The sequence below is a fragment of the Trichechus manatus genome, unplaced genomic scaffold (assembly GCF_000243295.1).
Source record: "Trichechus manatus latirostris isolate Lorelei unplaced genomic scaffold, TriManLat1.0 scaffold00075, whole genome shotgun sequence".
Classification (NCBI taxonomy): domain Eukaryota; kingdom Metazoa; phylum Chordata; class Mammalia; order Sirenia; family Trichechidae; genus Trichechus; species Trichechus manatus.
Genome location: NW_004444011.1, coordinates 8,898,776 through 8,903,622, shown reverse-complemented (window position 1 = coordinate 8,903,622; position 4,847 = coordinate 8,898,776). Strand labels below are relative to the sequence as shown.

The 4,847-nt window shown below is 38.4% G+C and overlaps 1 pseudogene; it reads right to left on the bottom strand.

Annotated features, from left to right (window-relative positions):
* Positions 1-3,798, bottom strand: part of LOC105756497 (telomere length and silencing protein 1 homolog pseudogene) — a 17,308-nt pseudogene extending 13,510 nt beyond the window's left edge.
* Between the last annotated feature and the right edge of the window lie 1,049 nt (positions 3,799-4,847).

Here is a 4,847-nt window from a genome sequence, read left to right as displayed (position 1 = left end):
CATGAAAAACATTAAAGAAACACTTCCAGATACACTAAAACATCTTTAACATAATAATACAGTAATAATAATAATAAACGTTTGCTGCATAGCACCTGTTCGTTATTATGAACCATTGTATGTACCTTGAATTTTTAATATAATAGGCTTTACGGGAGTTGGTTCCTAACTATAGGTTGTATGTAAATTGAACATTTATAACCTGGGGACTGCCTGTATTACAATTTTTTTTTGCTTTGTACTTATTTAACATTGTGTCAATACTTATCCTACTTTATTTTATCCCAAAGAGAGGACTGCATGAAAGTTGAAAAGAAAATCTTTACCATGGAATATGTTTGCCATATCTCTTTATATACGGTGAAACCTGTGAGAGCCAGAACGCCACTAGACTGCCTTGTTTTTCTGGGTCTCACCAGTTTTCCACCTTTGACAGGGTACAGTCTTAACCACTTTTCCATGCTTGTTTTAGTGGAAAATATTTGAGTTTTCCTTCTCTGACAGCTTTCTGCCTTACACAGGTTCTGGCTTTTACCGGTTTTACTATAGTACTTGTGAAGAACTGATATTGGAGACAAGGAGCTCTTGGATGCACAATAGTTAAGCACTCAGCTGCTAAGCAAACGGTTGGTGGTTTGAACCCACCCATCGACTCTGCTGATCTGCTTCTGTAAAGATTACAGCCTAGGAAACCCTATGGGGCAGTTCTACTCTCTCACATGAGGTTTCTGTGCATCAGAATCAACTTGACACCCCTTAGAAACAACAACAATAATACTGGAGATAAATGTATTATTAACAGCAGGAAAATAAATGCATTTGCTACATATTCTCGGCTCTTTGCTAGAGTATATGGCAAATATTAGTCCATGAGGAGCCTTGGTGGCACAGTCGTTAAGAACTTGGCTGCTAACCAAAAGGTCAGCAGTTTGAATTCACCAGCTGCTCCTTGGAAACCCTGTGAAGCAGTTCTACTCTGTCCTATGGGGTCACTATGAATCAGAAACGACTCAACGGCAATGAGTTTTTTGTTTTTTTGTTTTTTTTTTTTTTGGTATTAGCCCATGGAATAGTACAAGTTAAAATGGAAGAAGTAACCCTTGAAGTATTTTTTTTAGTTCCTTGAAGAGTAGCTTACCCATGTGTGTCCACATAGCCTTACCTTATCTGTTGCATGGACACAAATCCAGTTTCATGGTTAATTTAGCAGGCAATCCCTCCCATTTGCAGACTTTAAAATGGTGCTTCTCTGTCAAAGGAATCTGATTATGCCTGCTTCCCAAGGTTCTCACTTCAGTGCACACGGATTCAATGCAAAGGCAACTGACTCAAAAGGGAAACTTCCACTGATGGAAAACCACCGTCTAACCCTTTTACAGGGATACCTAAGGGTACATATAAGTTACAGAAATCAGATTAGATTGCTTGCACACTTTCAATTCTGAAACTAGGCTTAAAGCCTGGATTTAGCATTTTTCTACCGGTTTCCTCATCTTAGTAAATGTTACCATCATCTATCATTTGACAACTTCCTCAGCTACTTGAACCCTATTTCTAATAAACCACCATGCTGTTGATTCTACTTATGAAAAGCCCTCTAATGTATCTAGTTCTGTCTTCCCCACTCCTAGTTTAAGCCCATTCCATCTTTCCCAGATTACTTAGATGTAGAGCGAACTGTTCTCCTTTCTTCCAGTGTTACTCCTCCTTATCATTGCCTGTACTCTGCCTGAATGAACCTTTTATTCTTTAAATTTCAGACTATTTCAGTTATACAAAAATACAGATGATATAGAAAATGCTTGGCTACCTACCATTTGGCTTGTGGGTAAAAACTTTAAAAAATAAAATAAAAACAGAGATACAGTTGAATCATGCTATATACCCTGCTCAATATTTCTCCATTTTCTCTGGAACTAAACCCTGTCCTGAATGTGGTGTTTATGAGAATGCTTTTTCAGAAAAGCAGTTCTGGTCCTGTTCTACCCCTGGTTAAATTATTTAGTGTTTCTCATTGGCTTCAAAAATGCCCCCAAACCTGTCACTGCTGACGTGGCCTTCCACGGTCTGACCCCTGACAGTTCCCCTCTAGCCTCATCACATACCATTCTCTGTGTAGTACAGAGAATGTCTTTCTCACTACTCTAACTTGATGCCTAACACAATGTCTCAAACATAGTAAGCACTCAATAATTACTTGTGAAATGAATGAATAAGTGAGTGACAGACAGCCACTGTGCTTGAGATACAAACATGAAAAGATTATTGTCCTTGTCCTCAAGTGTTTATAACAGATGATAAGAGAGAGGAACAAGCAAAGGGCTGAATATGAAAATAAACAGTTGTAAGTCTGTGTGATAAGACCTGTAATAGAAGTCTGTTTCAGCAGAGAGATGAAACACATAAGGGTTTAATCAGATCTAGAACTGGAGAGGATAAAAGAAGGCTTCACAGCAGAGGAGTCATTTATATTGAAGCTTGAAGGATGAATGGGATTTTTCAGGGCACAGAAAGAAGAAAGCATATTTCAGGCAAAAAAAGCAACATGTAAAACTAAATAAAATCCAATAGCACCCATGGAGAACCGTGAATAGCTCAGTGTAGCTGGAGCATAGTGTACATGTGGAGAGAGGTGGGAGATAAAGTTGAGGAGCCAGGCAATGACCAGACCATGGAGAGCTTTATATGTCAAGCTATGGCATTTGGAAATTCAAGGATTCTCATTCCTGAACCCCAATTTATAACTAAATGCAAGACAGTGTGCCAAGCCAAGCAAAGTATAAGAAAATGAGTAAATTGGCCAACTATCCTTAAAAGCTTATCCAGTGAGGAGATAAAACAAACCCATAATGCAGTGTTGTTTTTTCCACTTTTTCCTCAAGTATAGGTATCTCTGGAATGGCTAAATTCTGATGAAATTTTTTTTAAACACTTTTTTATAACATCATTGGGCCATAGCCATGTTGCCGTAAACCAGAGGTGCCAGCCTGTCACCCCAGCACCTGTAACCTGCACTTGCAGTGTAATTGTGTTAGAGCCCCACATCTTTAGAGATCTCCAGCATTGCAAAGCCTATGAAGCATGGTAACGGCCACCTGTGACCCTTGCTCAGAAGACTTCAGCCTCCACCTTTGCATGGCAGAATGGCACGATGCACTTAGTGAGGAACCTGCATTGAGCCTCTACCTGAAGTCAGCAATGGATGGCCACTTGCTGGTGTGTGTTCAGCTTCTTGCTGGTAACACCAGCAGAAAACGACTTCTTTAGCTTAAGGAGGGTCATCCTCCTCAATGACATGCAAATTCTCCTGAGAGGGGGTAGCATGGTAAGTGTTATCTACCGTTCACACCCTAGTGCCTGTTAAGCCATCGAATGTTTCCTGAGAGAAGGTTTAAATACGAAGAAGAGATCTAATGGTCATTATGTACCTGGGTGGAATTTCCTGACAATGGCAGTGTAAGAAAAAGAAAATGTGAAGTGTTGAAGCCTGGACAATAAACTCTAATAAATTTTGCCTATGTCTTCCCCATACCCTCCATGTCCCAAATTTTTGAAAAGGTTAAAAGTTATTAATACGTATTAATACAAATTTAAATAGGTATTATTTTAGTGCTAGTATCTGATTTAATACATGCTTGCACCGATTTAATTATGCTTTGGGCAAGTATACAAGGTGAACTAGCATGTCTGGGTTATGTTATTGAGGCCAGGTCCTACCTGCAACCACCTTGACTCCTGCACTCCCGCATTCAGCGGGGCCTACGGATGAATGTCGATGGGAAGAATTCGTCCCGGCATGGTGAACCTTCTCATTCTCTGCCGTAGCAGATATGAAGTGAAATAAAAAAGAAAAAAAAAATCATCCCTTCAGTTCTGCTGAGTCTGAACCATTTATACAAAAGTAGGTTTGAGATGTGGGCTCATGCTGCCCTTCCACAAAGGCTACATGTTGGGAAACCAGGTTATGTAGTTACAAAACAGAGAACATGCCTTCCTGCCAGCCCCCTGTGAGAGTATCTTTTTACCCTAAGAAGACAATAGCTTTACCCCCGGAGCCCTTTCAATAGATGTAAATTGTAAAAGTGTTGAGGAAAATAAATCTAAGAATCTCTTTCATTTTCCCTGGGAAGCCATAAAATGTCGCACTTTCACTTGAGAGGTCTTTTTCTACTGATTGTACCAGTTAACTTAGGAGGGGAAATAGCCTTATTATTCATTTATTCTCTCAGGTTGCCCCAGAAATGTGATTCTATGGCCTGGTTTTTGTTTGCTGCATACTCATTTCTACCTTTTTAGAGTAAGTGCTGTTCTGTTCAAAGGCACAATAAATTAAGAATTGATCCTCTTTTGCAAAGAATATTTCCTACTGCTTTACTTTGGTTAGGTAATAGGATGTTAAGATTTAACATAAATAAAAATGTTGAGAAGGCAATGGAAAAATAACATCTCTAATGAAGTAGCAAGAGATGTAAGGTGTGCATATACTTGTAGACTGATGGCTTGAGAGTAATGTACCTATTTCTCTCTAATGTGTATATGAATTCCCTGGAAGTAAGAAAAAAATAGAACAAATTAATCTGAATTAACCGTAATTCTTAAGGAATGAAATTCCATCTAAACATTTTGCAAACTACTTTTTCAGTCTTATAAAATATCTTTGTGATAGTTGTTCTAGATTCTGAGTTTTATTTCCTTCATGTTCTACAAGTTTCATCATTTAGATACCTACTTCAGAATAAGAGTATTGTGTCTACATTACAAGAATACATAATGTTTAAACTAAGTTATTTAGCTCAGTAAATAAAAAATGTCTGTCTTGAGTATTGTGTCCTATTGAAAAATTACCT